Consider the following 15,056-nt stretch of genomic DNA (forward strand, 5'->3'; position numbering starts at 1 on the left):
GAGCACTGTAATTGGCACAGCAGATCAGACAGCAGGTGAAGGTGGGTGGGTGATACACGGTGTATCTCTCCAGGTAGCTTTAAATAATAAAAAACAATGCTTTAAGTTTCTGCTAACAGAAAGCATTCCACTGAGAACACTGCTTGAATGTCACCAGTTTAGCTTCAGATGGGCCTTGAATGTGAATATGATGAGATGTCTCATGGCTTCCTCTGTCCAAACAAACATATGTTACTTCTGTGTTTGGCATGATAGAGATTCCCTTTTCAGATTTACTGAGACTTTATCCTTTTCTCTCGCAAAGGAGCTTAAAAGAACCATATTTCCAAATTTTAAGATGTTTGCACCTAGATCCATTAAATTAATATGTCCCTCAAAGGAAAGAGTATTTAAACATTTCACATTGCTTTATAATCACCACAGAGCACTCTGAAGTCATCGTGAGGACAGGAGTCAGCAGCTCTTGGCTGATTGACCCTTGAAACCATCTGCCTCTCCACCTTCCCCGTGTTGCTATCCTCAAGACACTTTCTAGTTTCCCGGTCAGAGGGTACAAATTCTTCTTTATATTCCAGTATTCCTCCCGCTCAGTCCACATGTTTTCCAAATGCCTTCTGTCAAATGCAGACATTATTGAAGTGCCTAATCCAGCGGGGTGGGAAAGGGGGGCGAGCATCCTAACTCTCATGCCTGGGTAATGGGAGTGAGCACATGACTTCCACCCACTGCCTTAATAATAGTCTTTGTGAAGCCCCTCCCCTCAGGCCTTACTCCCACTCTCTCCATCTTGAGTTCACTGCTTCAAAAGAGAAATCTATTTGTACCTCACTCATTCCTCCTTCCTCCTCTTCAAACATCTTCCCTCCTTCAAATATATCTGTTTGTGATAATGTCCTCAAATCATTCTTTTATTCCCATTTATTTTCGAAGGAAGTGCTATATTGTATAACACATGAGTATTTATTACAAAAGAATAAACACTTAAATAATTCTAACTACTATGCAAAAAGAAACGTAACTGTGTGTGATAAAAATTTAACTTATAACTTATTTGGGAATTCAGTGTTTAATTGGCTGGGACTGGCATTTATTCTCCAGATGTCCCCATCTTCTATGGTCACAGCTTATATTTTAAGTGACTGTCCACAGAACTTTCAGAGGAATAATCATTAAGCTAGCCCTGCTTCTGTTATTTAAAAAGTAAACAAATAAACAAATGGAAATAATTATCTCTCTCCTAGGAGATTAAACAATGAAATGTTTCAGTTCCACACATCTTCAGCATTAAATTCATCCTAAAGGAGTGTAATACTATATGTATATAAATCTATTGTGGTAATAAAGCTCTGACTACTTATAGAAATTACAATATTATAATTTTTTATAGTTATCCTAACAAGAGAGCAAGAGTAGGTAAGAACCCACCATTCATTGTGCATTTGACAGTTTCTGTAAAGTCACAGATGATGCTTTTAGTTATTGTTTTTATGAAAACATAGGAAAATATAAAAAGAAGAACCTACTCCTGAAGACGACATACATTTGAAGGCCTACCATGCATTATAAACAATGTTTTACATATATTACTTATGTATATATGTTATAAATGATATGTAAAACATATGCTACATACATATTCCATACATTTTACTTATGTTAACCTTATTTAATAAGAAGCTTGAGAGGTATATGATTCACATTTACAGATAGGGCACCAAGCTCAGTAAGCTTAAGCATCCTAAGGGTCACACAACCAGGAGTGGCTGAACTACGCTCTCTGGCCCTGCTATATCTATTCTGTAGCCCTCATGCCTTTCACTATATTGTGGAAAAGGTTATGATTTCCTGGGAAATGTATCTACAGGAGCTCAGTGAAACATATGTTCTGCCAAAGTCATTTCATTAGAATGTTGGCCAAAGCCTGAAGTGACTCAGACTCTGTGGATGTTGAACAGATTTTAGGTCTCTGCCAAATGTAGCTGGGTTAGAAACAAACAAAATAACCACAAACAAAGGAGGAAAAACACTCACGTGTTTTTAGGGAGTGAAGTACCTTCTAATGGCTCTAAAAATGCATTCACATGACTAAACATCAGGCTTTTGTAATTATACAAAATATTTACAAAAGTAGCCTCAATTCCAAACAAAAGGAGGAACACTGCCATTGCTAGATGCACTTAAATATAGTCCAAGATTGTGTTTTTCCTTGTAAAAGAGAAGCTTAGCAGCCTGTGCAGTATCCTGGGTGTTTACCCACAATATGTTGGGAAAGGGGTGACTTTAACTACATGTGAATATCTATAAACAATCTTCCCCCAAATAATAAGCAGGAAGCCTGATTCAGTATTTTTCTGCCAAATTAGAATGACCATCAATAACAAAATGTCAAGTATTGCAGAAAAACTCCAAAAGAAAAATATTATGCAACATAGTCACTGCTGAACCCATAAAGAGGACAACCACAATCAATGCAAAGAGATAATTAAGCATTCTTTTGAATCATCATTAATGACAGAAAACACATCCTAGCTTCATTAGTAAACCTCAAGGTGCAGTGCAACTAATGGAACCCACTGGCAGCCTCAATAATATTCCATTTCTGAGAGCTTTTGTGGCAAAGGGGGCTCCAGCAGACAGAGAAGGGGGAGAAATGCTTAATCAATTTCCTTTAAAGTTCCTTGCTGCTTATAGAATAATAAATCAATCTTTCATGTGTTGCTTAAGAGTCTAAGACAATGGAAGCAAAGGGAAAAACATTTTTTCAAAGATGCAATTGTATTCTTGACTTAAAACAGATTAGTAAAGCAAACTAAACCATTGCACTTTTTCACCCAAATGCAGGAAAATATCAGAGCTAATCAAGTGCCATATTGTCAAGCTCAGTCATATACAATCCTATCCTTACTACATAAGCAATTTTCTTCCTTTCCTCTTATTTCAAACATTTACTTTGAAGTTAAAAAATGTATAAAATCATTTTGAAGGCTGCAGAATGTATGGGCCTTTTGGCAGAAGAACATTTGTAAAAGGAGAAAAAGGCATGTGGCACAATGAAGGTAAAATAACTGACTCACAATCTCCTGCCGAGATAGCAGTAAAATAAAGCAAAAGTGGTGCCCATCCAACATGTCATTCCCAACAGATGACATGCCACTACCTTGCTAGTCCCAAACCTAGGCTTATTCCTACATACTTTAGAAAAATAAAACTTTTAAATTAAAGTCACAGTAAACTTAGTTTAGATTAGAAGGGCTTCTATTACATCTCTGGTACATTTCCCTTCTGAGTCATCCAAAAAGATGTAAACCTAGTACAAATTCATCTTACATTATGGTCTTCTTCTGGAAAAGACTTTATGTAAAATAAAACCTGGCATTTAGATTGAAAAATATGACAATCTCAGTATCTCATGAAATATAAATAAGCCCTAACAACAGGCAGCATATGACAAAACAAAAAGCTTCAGACATAAAGTCAACAGAAGGGTAGGAATTCATCATGGTCACACATTAATTAGTTTTACTAACTTAAATGCTTCTTTGAAAATATCTATAATCTAGGTCAAAGTAGATCTGTCCTATTCACCCATCAAAAAGAGATGTACATCTTCTTGTTTTTTAATCTTCCATGGATGCAGATTTATACATATTTAATGAATAAAAGGCATTGCAAAAGGACTTTATCTAATACATAAAATGTTCTGAAATGCTCAGTATCTAGCAAGGTTACATAGCTCAGAAATATGATCTGATATTTAGCAAACATAAAACATATGGTCTATGAAATTTCTTCCATAAACTTGGAACAAAAGCTTTTAAAGAAAAATAGCTTTAATAAACTCTCTAAAGTCACTTTTTATGTGATTCAGAAAATTGTGAAAAATAACCCTAACGCAGCTGACTTCATTTGGTTTCAGAATTAATTTTAAATTAAAGTGTTTGATCAGTTATGGAATAGGCTGTCATTCAACTTCTCAGTCCCAATTAAAGTTACTTGAATCCAAGCTGATACAAAGCAAAGAATTTACCTTTGGTTTCAAATTGTATTCAAATACCATTAGATTTAAAACTCATAGTAAAACTTGAATAATTGTATATTAGTTTTCTATTTCTATATTACAAATTCCCACAAATTTAGTAGATTTTAGCAATATCCACTTCTTATCTCACAGTTTCAGATGACTGGAGCAGTCATGATAGGGTTCTTTGCTTGGGGTCTTAAGGCTGGAATCCAGGTGTTGACTGGAGCTGCATTCTCATCTGGAGCTCAGGATTCGCTTCCAAACACATTCAGATTGTTGCCAGAATTTGGTTCCTTACAATTATAGGATGGAGGTTCCTGTTTTCTGCTGGCTGTCAACTAAAGGCCACCCAATATTTCCTGCCACATGGCCCTCTCCACAACATTGAAGTTGGCCCCTCCAAGGCCAGAAGAATCACCTGCGCTTTGAATCTCTTTACCTCTTTTAAGGGCTCGCCTGATTAGAGAAGGCCCAGTCCAATAATCTTTCTTTTGATTAACTCAAAGTCAGTGGATTAAGGACCTTGTGATTGTACAGACTGGGTACACAGGAGAAGGGGATGGTAGAATTCTGTAGGTAGAATTCTGTAGGTAGAATTGTAGGTGCTTTTATAAAAATAACACTACCATAAAATGCTACTGCATTTTGTAAAAGGTTAGACTATTTTTGTTTCTTGAAACAACAGGGTTATTTCAACAGAATTTACTTGCATACATAACTGGTATAAAGTGTTACACTTCATTACCAAAAGCCATTGGATACCATATAATTTGGTCAAGTTCTGAAGCATTCCTGCTATGAAAATGTTTTTTTGCTCTCCCAAATGTAAGCACACTATGCAACCAGAGAAAAAAGAAATCACTTTTGGTTAGGTCAGCTCCTCCCTCCCTAACTCAACCACAAGGTCTAAGGGTATGCACACAAAACATTCAGATCCTGTGCTGGAAGGACTCAGGCTGGAAGACACTGAGTACACCATGGGATGGAAATGGGAATTCTTAATGCTCCAATAAATATGGTGCCCATGTGCCAGCTGCTGTCTCTCACAGTATCCTGAGCACTACAGTGGCAACTGTCTTCCACAACTTCTCTATACTTTCCTGGACCGTTGAACTGGGTTATTGACAGATTTTTGCAGTACACTCTATGGCCTATATCTTTGAATAACCTCATTGTTATGGGTCTCTTACCACTTGCCTTAGATTTGGCCAGGCCCTTCCATGTGGAGCTGCACACTCTCTTCCATGTCCTTGGTTCCTGTTCCCATCTTGTTCCCTGGAGTTAGAATAATCAGAACCTCACTTCAATTGTCACCTCAGCTGGGCACAGTGGCTCACACTTGTGATCCTAGCACTTTGGGACACTGAAGTGGAAGGATCACATGAGCCCAGGAGTTCAAGACCAGCCTGGGCAACATAGCGAGACCCTATCTTGACAAAAAAAAGGTTTTGTGGATTTTTCTTTTTTTTAGTTGGCCAGGTATGATGTCACATGTGGTTCTAGCTACTCAGGAGGCTAAAGTGGGAGGATTTCTTCAGCCCAGGAGATCGAGGTTACAGTGAGCCTTGATAGCACCACTGCACTCCAGCCTGGGTGATAGACCGAAGCCCTGTCTTAAAAAAAAAAAAAAAAAAATCAACACTTACCTAGATTTCTGTTATCTTGCTCTTCCTTTGGAATTGAGCCTTTTTGGATAAAAATACCAATCAGAATAACAAAAGTAGCAGTGACTTATTTAGTGCCAACCATATGCAAGGTACTTAGCTGCATATTTTACATTCATATAAGACTTTCAACAACTTTTGAATAAATTATTATCTTCATGTTACTTATAAAAAACTGCAACTCAAAGAGATTATGTAACTAGCACTAGATCACCTACCTGACAGACATAAAGGCTGGAATTCAAACTTGGGTTGAGCTACTCCCAAACCCCAAGTCCTTTCCTTTTTAATTAGGAGAGAATATTATTTGTTACCCAAACTAGGACACTTCTGAGACAATAGAGGGTCTCATTAAGAATTGTAATTAATGATTGTTATAATTGTTATGATAACAATCAAAATTAATAATAATGGACAGGAACCAAGCCTCTTCCAGGTACATCAAAAGGTATAATTTTCTTAATTGTAGCTAGAACACCCTGAATATCCCAGGCCCTGTTTCATCAGTAAGAGACCTTTTAGTGACCAATCCAACAACTGGAGTGACTTTCTCAAGTGGGTCTCACCTTTCTCCCCTTCCCCCTTGATTAATAATGCACAGGTCGCAGTATGCCTCAAGGCTATGCCTGTTAAGCTATTTCCTGTTAGTCTAAAGAAATGACATGAGTTTGAACTTAGTTGTAAAGCTTCGCAAGTCGTTTTCACATTCTTCAATTTGTTTACCTGTAGCTCTGCTTCCCCAATCATTAGCAAGATTTCTCAATTGCATCCTAGAGACCAAGGAAGCTTCAGAATAACTGAGATTTTCTCTATTAAAGCTATACACACAGTTTCTAGCACAATGATAATCCCAAAAGAAGTTTTCACAATGTTTAGGGATTGTAATAAATGTAGACACACACATAAATATAATATCTTTGTGCAGATAAAGATACATACACGTAGACAGTTTTTACGTAGGCTCTCTCATATCTAGATCCATACAGAGCATAAATATTTCTACATTTCATTTTAAAAATTCATTATTACATAAAAGTAAAAGTCTCATGAGTTGGGGCTATGGTACAACATTACACATGGCTCAGTATGCAGTGAGAACACTATAGAGAATACAAATAGACTAATTTCAACTAACATGTCATCCCTAAGTCTACAGGTTCTGCAAATCCTATAGTAATATACCCAGTTAATTTCAGTTTCCTTTTCTATAAGTAATTTTTCAAAGGTATTCTATGGATTTTCTAATACTTTGAGATTCTGTTTTAGAAAGGGTTATGTGGATTTTTAAGCTAGCAAAATGCTATTTTAGGAAATGATCCTTTACCTGTGCTTCCTAGAAATACTTAATTTCACATTCCTAAGACATTTCACTTCCCCAGGGACTCTCATTCAATTCTTTGCATTTCTCAAACCCCTGAGGGAGCAAATATAAATTACCCTGGGATATTTCTTATTGATCTAGCCTTGCCCTCCATAGAAGACAAGAAAACAATAATTGAATTGTCTTTATAAATTATAGAATTAAAATATAAGTCTTCCATATAATTTTCCAACTTATTATTGTGATTAAGCAGTAGTTAAGATTATCCCATAGGAAAAAAATCTATATTCAGATAAATGTGGGAGACATTATACTTTCCATTTCTTCTCTAAGTACTTATTACCGTCTTAGAGCTTTTGAGAAGTTTGGCAATAAAGAACCCAAAAGAATTTGACTATAAAATCCTTTTCCCAAAAACACCTTCAAGGATCTCACTGGGCTGCAATTACATGGAATACACTGGGAAATGCTCTTTTAAATGAAAAAAAAAAAAAACTCTTGAGACTGGTTTAGTGTGTGATCATGTCTTCCACTACAGACAAAGGAAAATTAAAACACAGAAATGCAGATACATATAAAACTGAAACACCTCCTCCTACCTAAGCCCTAAGGAGGGAGGCTGAGTCCTAAACTGTGTATTGAGCAAGGGGCAAATCACAGCACTGGAAAGTCCCTTATGGTGAGGTCTGGGTAATCCCATAACGAGATATTTCCCAGCTCCCCTGGGGCTGGCATCTACAACAAGAACACCTTAGTATCAATTACCCATTCTCTGGAAGTAGAGGTATAACCACAAAGTCTGCATGGATCTTTAAAAGGAGCAATTCAGCAAAGTGGCCAGGGTAAGTTTCATGATCAACATCAGAGCAGGGGCAATGTCAGGGCAGACAGCAAGGTGAAGTTTGTTTTCACTGTAATGCTGAAAGGAAAGTTTCATGTTGACCAGCAGTGATAGTGATGAAGCAAATAGGTTGGGGAAGGACAATTGATGGGGCCAAATCTTCCAGGTGTTTCTTAGAAAACACCTGCACGAGAAACCTCATCCAGAAAACCCAGCAGCAAGGAGATGACAATTCCCAGGGCCAAGTGGAAATGAGGAGTCATCAGAAAGATGGATAAGAAGTCGCTGCTTAACCATGATTTGTCATTTGGGAAAAACATATGTTCATGGTACGGAGTCTATTTGCAGCAGAAGAAAATCAATATTCTCCTCTTTTTTCTTTCCAGAGTCCACTGCAGAAAGCTTATCAAAAAATTCTGTGCCTGGTACTTGTGGCCCCTTTCACAGGGTTTGAATGGGCTTCCAATGGTGGTCCCACTGCTCATTTAAAGGATGCCTAGAGCAGGATTTCTCAACGTCAGCATCACTGGCATTTGGGGCCAGATTAATAAATATTTGCTTTGGATGGCTATCCTGCATTGTAGAATGTTGAGCAATGTCTCTGTTTTCTATCCATTACATGCTAGTAGTACCCCTTTAATTATGACTACCAAAAAGAGCTGTGGACATTGCCAAATGTTTTCTAAGGAATAAATTCACCCCTGGTTGAGACTAGAGAAAGGCTATAAAACTCTCAGTAATTTACATGAAAATAAAAAATGGACTGTATTTATAACAATAACCATCAGCAGGAGGTTTGAGGTTGAGGTTAATGGAGTAGTGGTGGGAATTTGAAATCCTCTTCCACATTCACCTGCTACATCCCAAAAGTCGGTTACATTTAGGGGAGTTTTATCCAACATTTATTATGTTTCATATTATTTATTGTGTGTTGTTTTTTGCCATGTCTCAGTTATCCATTGCCTAGGCTAATTTTTTTTCCTCAGTGAGGTTGCCAATTTTTGTGTGAGTGGTGTTAGGTAAGTAGGTTCATCTGCCATAGGCTGCATTAGCCTGAAGCATATCCTTCAATGGGAACTAGGACGTACACGTGTATGTCCTAAAGGGTTCTAGTGGTTATGATTTGTGAAGGGAAATATACATTGTTCATGGTCGTCTATGCTAGAGGACAAACCTATGGTAATAGGTGTGAATTAACCACAATTGCAGAGTGTAATGAGGTTTGTTGTTTCAGTAAATTTACGGGGAGAGAGAACTTTAGAAGCTAATTTCAGATAGAATCAGCAGATGTAAATTTGTTAAGTTGGAAGGATGTTTTATAACTGCCACTACAAAGAATGCAGATTTAGGATGGGATCAAATGAGAAGCCAGAAGCTAACACATGGACTGGAATTCGAAAATAGCTGACTGGTATCCCAAGATGTAGGCTGAATACATAACAGCTAGGCTTTAATTTCACTTTTCTGTTTATTTGTTCTGTAGTGTGTACATGTTTGCATGTGTGTATGTGTACCTACATCTATGTGTGTCTAAACAAATACATACATATATTAGAAATATATATAAAAGAAAACAAATATATATGTATTTTCTATATATCTGCTAATATACCCTGATACATGGCAATAACAAAATGAGCTGACATTTATAGCCCTTTACTCTGAAAATTCTAATATCATAAATTTCAAAAACCACTGGATCTAGATGATGGATATGTGGGATCATTGTACTGTTTCACATTCATTTTTTTATTAGTTTGAAATTTCCATAATACAAATAATTTTTTTAAAAAAGTCAATTGACACTGTTTTCTGCAAAACTAGATGATATGGTTTGGCTCTGTGTCCCCATCCAAATCTCATCTAGAATTGTAATCCCCAATTACAATTCTAGTGAAGGGCCTGGTGGGAGGTGATTGGATCATGGGGGCACCTCCCCCTTACTGTTCTGTGATAGTGAGTGAGTTCTCACCAGATCTAGTTGTTTGAAAGTGTGTGGTACTTCCTGCTTCCTTAGCTGTCACTCTCACGCTCTCTCTCTCTTTCTCTGTCTCTCTCTCTCAATCCTATAACCATGTAAGATGTGCCTTGCTTCCCCTTCACCTTCTGCCATGATTATAAGCTTCCTCAGACTTCCTCAGCCATGCAGAACTGTGAATCAATTAAACTTCTTTTCTTTGTAAATTACCCAGTTTCAGGTAGTTCTTCACAGCAGTGTGAGAATGGACTAATACACTAACTATTCTATTTGGCAGCATATAACAGTTACACTGCTTAAGCAGAAAGGGACATATTTTTTGCAAGGCCAGAGTCAGATTCCTAATTGAAACTTTCAAAAACAATGCAAAATTTCCATGATATTGTAAACACTTAGTTATTCAAACTATATTTTTGATCATAGTTATGAACTTTCTGAAGAAATTGTACTTCTCTTGCATACAATACATTTTGGATTTGAGCCCTTCGTTTTATTAAAATGCAAAGTAACTATGCCATCTTGCTCTTTATGAAAATTCAATTACATTGAAAATCAACTGAGATATTGCCTCTGAATTTAAGATGATTTAGCAAGCCAAAAATGTATGCAGATTATGAGGGAAGAAATTAGATAAAATAATATTGGGAGCTATAATTTGCTCATCACTTGAGGGTTTACAAATCACTTTCATGTACATAATCTTACTTTTTTCATCCAATGTTCTGCCTCCTGCCCCCTGACCTTCCAACCTGTCAAATAAGATTTCACCAGTACATGAGTAAAATCAGGAGAAACTACTTAAATATTTAATGGTAAACTGCATTTACCAATATACAGATTTTCTTTGTCCCTAGATTACATAACTCATATGAAAAATGTGTATGACCTTCTAACACTCCTATCTCACCATTCAAGCAATCAAGTCATAGTTAAGAACCAAAAAAAAAAAAAAACTGCTGTTTTGGATTCTTTATAAAGGACTGGCAGCTCTATCTGAACTCATCTCACATGGAATTCCCATATTGCTTAACTATAAAATGATACAATTAGACCACAGTAGGGAAGTGACGTTCTACACATTTCTAGACTCCTGTCCAGCTTCTTGCCTTGAAAGGCATTTGAAGGAGCTATACTAAATCAAACTATAGTGCTCAGACATGGGTCTGCAGGTTGTGAATTCTATACATTGCCCTCTCTCCTCACGTTTATAAGGTGACCTGCTTATGGTGCCCTTCAAGTTCCTCAATGCTCCTTCCTTGTCTATTAATTGTAATGAACTATTAAACATTTTAATATGATAAGAAAGAGCTCAAAATAAATGGAAAACCTCATGTATTTCACCGATTGACTAAATCTGCCAAACGATATTTTATCCGATTAATTTTGAGAGACAACCCACTTATTGAAATAAAAAGCATTAATGTCTCCACTGTTCTACTTTATTATTGATTAAATTAAATGCAAGAAGCTTAAGAATGTGGAATGCATTAGCCAATATTAGACTATTTTCCATATGATTAAAAGCATACTTAACGGTACCATAAAAAGGTTCCTTGCCATGAGCCAAATGACCATATGTATTAGGTGAAATTCCAGAAGATTAACAATCGATTTTCCAAGCAGAAATTGTGCAGGTAAGTTGCAACTCCAAAGACAATTAGTACATTAAGGCAAGGACTATAATGAACAAACCAACTTTTTAAAAAATGTGCAGAGGTAAAAAATGAATCTGGTTCAAATTCTTGAGAAAGAGACCTAGAGTAACAAGTTAACAATACAATTACTAAGGGAATATCAATTGTTTAAGAAAGAGAAATATTTGCAAGAAGGAACTAGACTCAACAGACTGATCTCAGGTTTCCATTGTACATGCAGAACAACAAATCAATGAGGGCCTGTCAATTAAATTTGCCATATCAAGCAGTTCTACACATAATTACATCATACATGCCACAGATGTGGCTTCTTTCCAGGAAAACAAAAAGGTAGCAAAATGTACCATAAAACCTAAAGTATAATAATAATAATAATAGTAATAAATAAAAAATAAAAACAAACAAACAAACAAAAAACCACAATTACTTTTGCACGCACCTTAATTCCTCTACACAGGCCAACTGGATGCAGACTGTTAATCTCTAAAAAAAAAAAAAAAAAAAAAAAAAGAAATGCACTGGTTTAAATACACAGTCTTGAAAATAAGGCTACATTTCTAATCCATAATGAAGACAGGCATAAAGTAAACAGAAGTTTGCCTAATGAAATTCTGACCACTTGCGAATGTAATCTTTTACTTTTTAAATTTTATTTTCTCATATTCTACTTTGGGATATTTGAAATTCTCATTTAGGAGCGTCACATAAAGATAAAATTTAGATTGAAAAGGATGGCTAATGTTTCCTTCAAGTATCAACTTATTTAAAACAACAAACAATAAAAATTCTGACTTCCAGAATCACACAGACCCATAGAACACCTTTAGTGTTTGGTAAAGAAGTTCATGAGATGCGGACAGAGAATGGGTTTCTATGGACTAGATTGTACAGTAACCCCCTTGCTATCCTGAAGGATGAATCAATGCACGGGAAGAATGTCTTGAGAAGGGAAATTTGTGGAAGGAGCTTTACCATCTCTCTGGGGGTGTTTGATGGTCAGCATTCTCTGCCTGGTAACCCACAAGGAGGTGAGAGGGACAGCCAGAGGTACCTGACCAGAGACCTGGGCTTTCCGCTTTTCAACCAAACCGTGCTTCTCTTCTGCTCTTAAATACACTTTGAGCTCCAACAGAGGCTTGAATAATCCTTTAAAAAATGCCAAGTAAGTGGCCAGGCGCCATGGCTCAAGCCTGTAATACCAGCACTTTGGGAGGCTGAGGCAGACGGATCACCTGAGGTCAGGAGTTTGAGACCAGCCTGGCCAACATGGTGAAACCCCGTCTCTACTAAAAATACAAAAATTAGCTGGGCGAGTTGGCGCGCACCTGTAATCACAGCTACTCAGGAGACTGAAGCAGGAGAATCACTTGAACCCGGGAGGCGGAGGTTGCAGTGAGCCAAGATCGCACCACTGCACTCCAGCCTGGGCGACAGAGCGAGACTCCATCTCAAAAAGAAAAACACAAAACTTAGTCGGGCGTGTTGGTTCGTGCCTGTAACCCCAGCTACTCTGGGGGCTGAGACAGGAGAATCTGTTGAATCCGGGAGGTGGAGGTTGCAATGAGCCAAGATCGCGCTGCACTCCAGCCTGGGTGACACAGTGAGACTCCGTTTAAAATAAAGAAAAGAAAAAAAAGTCAAGTAAGTATCCTAAAAGGGTAGAAAAGAGGACCAGGAGTTGTAACTTTATTTAATTAACTTGTTCCCTTAACCACACAAGACATCAGAAAATACAACGTCTCCATCCAGGACTTCGGAGGAAACTTTCTTCATGGGAATTTTCTTGTTCCCTAACCCAATTTCCCTAACCAGACCCTTCCCTTTCCTTCCCAAAGCAGCACTTTGATCCTCTCTCTCCTTGGAGAGCCCATCTTTCTCCAGCTCTCCTCTTACTTCCGGGAAAATCCTACCTTTCCCATGTGAGAAAGAAGTCTATTGATGTCCTCATCTCTTTGCGCATATTGCAAACTCTGCCACCTCAAACTTCAGCAAGATGTTAATGGAAGTTTTCCTTTGTCCAGGCTTCCACTGGTTCTGAGGGAAAGCCACGAGCTGTGTGCCATGAGTAGAAGAAGCCAGGAAAAGCTCTTGACAAATGATGGCTGCAGCCGTGTTCCTTTAGAATCGCCTAAAGAAAGGGAGTACAATCTCACAAGAGAAAAGTAGTTTCCATCACAGGGTCTTTCTCCTACTCTGAGAAATAAGACAGCGGCCTTATTGTGCTCAAGAATTTTGCTTCCTTCCTGCCCTGCTTCAGTTGGAAGTACTACCCTGTCATATAAAGGAATAATGGCTCTCCCTGAGCCAACAATCACTGGGGGTGCAAACACCAAATGGGTTCTCTCAGACCCCAAATGCTCTCTGCAGTGGTGGGGAGGGGGAGAGTTGGTTAATCTTGCCATGTACAGAGATTCCCTTTATGGAGCTTGAAATTCTGTTCTTTGAAATAGCAAAACACAACTACAGAATTGCTTGACCCACAGTTATTTTTATGAACAAGATTTTTGTCTCACCATAATGGCTGAGTTATTAGTAAAATAATTAGACAATGCAGTCATAAAAATCACAGGTCTGCAAATGACAAAAAACAATAGACCAAATACTTATAGGTACATTATTGTGAATAACTTAACTATCAATGTAATTGAAGACTCTTCCACCATTTCACCCTAAACATTCATTCATTCAGCAAAGATTTAATGGACATTAACTACAGATTAAAGGGCAGGAAACAGAGAAGAAAGGCAAACAGTTGGAGACTGAGACGCCTATTCTCAGTCCATAGTCTGCTCTCCACCCCCTGCCCCCCGCCCCCCGCTCCCCCACCAACCCCCCACCCCCCACCCTACAAGCTCTCTGCTCCTGCCTCATCTATTTTATTACTCCCTAAAGTCAGAAACTAATCACAGGAGCTGGAGTCAGCACAGTTAAGTGCTGAGCTGGCTTCACATAAACAAAAGCTGCAACCAGAGACCTGGCGGAATACACACCTCCCCTCTTTCCCTGCAGTCTCCCCGGTATTTGCCATGGACAACTCTAAATTGTTATGAGTAGTGCTGTGGTGTTAGTTTCTAGACAAGCATTTACCTTAGACACAAACCAAGGGTGATTTCCCCTGTGATTGTGAGTAGTGTAGAAGACTATCCTAGGGTCTTCTCCATGACAATGTGGCCACAGCTTATCACATCCCCCATTAAATTCACTGGGAGAGTAGTAGCCAGTTCCCATGGTGAACGCAGGTGGCAAACTTCCTCAGAGGGGTTACAGAGAGTTTCCCATAGAGGGCTTTTTTCAACAGTAAAAAATAGTGGCATCTTGGAGCAGGGAGGGTGAAGATCTGATAATGACAGAATGTTTCTCTCCATCATCAAAATAATTACTTTTGTGGCTCTGAGTAGAGAAATGGTGACCATTTGAGGCCCTCTGTCTACTATCTGACAAAGAATGGCTAAGCAGTCGGTAACACGACAGCAGAGCAGGAAGAGCGAGAGGGTTCCATGGGGCAGCATCTATCTTGGCAAAGGAAAAAAAGCTTTAAAAAGGCAAGTATAATTCTCAGCTCCCCAGAGAATTAGA

General features: G+C 38.0%; 1 long non-coding RNA gene across 1 annotated transcript; it reads right to left on the bottom strand.

Moving 5' to 3' along the window:
• Window positions 1–1,351: 1,351 nt before the first annotated feature.
• On the bottom strand, window positions 1,352–13,890 carry LOC129061060 (uncharacterized). Its single transcript, XR_010141213.1, has 4 exons — window positions 13,391–13,890; window positions 11,920–11,963; window positions 5,668–5,706; window positions 1,352–5,296 (listed from the first exon to the last, which is right to left on the bottom strand). It is a non-coding gene; the product is annotated as an uncharacterized LOC129061060 (long non-coding RNA).
• Window positions 13,891–15,056: the final 1,166 nt, after the last annotated feature.

This window comes from Pongo abelii, chromosome 7 (genome assembly GCF_028885655.2).
Source record: "Pongo abelii isolate AG06213 chromosome 7, NHGRI_mPonAbe1-v2.0_pri, whole genome shotgun sequence".
Taxonomy (NCBI): Eukaryota; Metazoa; Chordata; class Mammalia; order Primates; family Hominidae; genus Pongo; species Pongo abelii.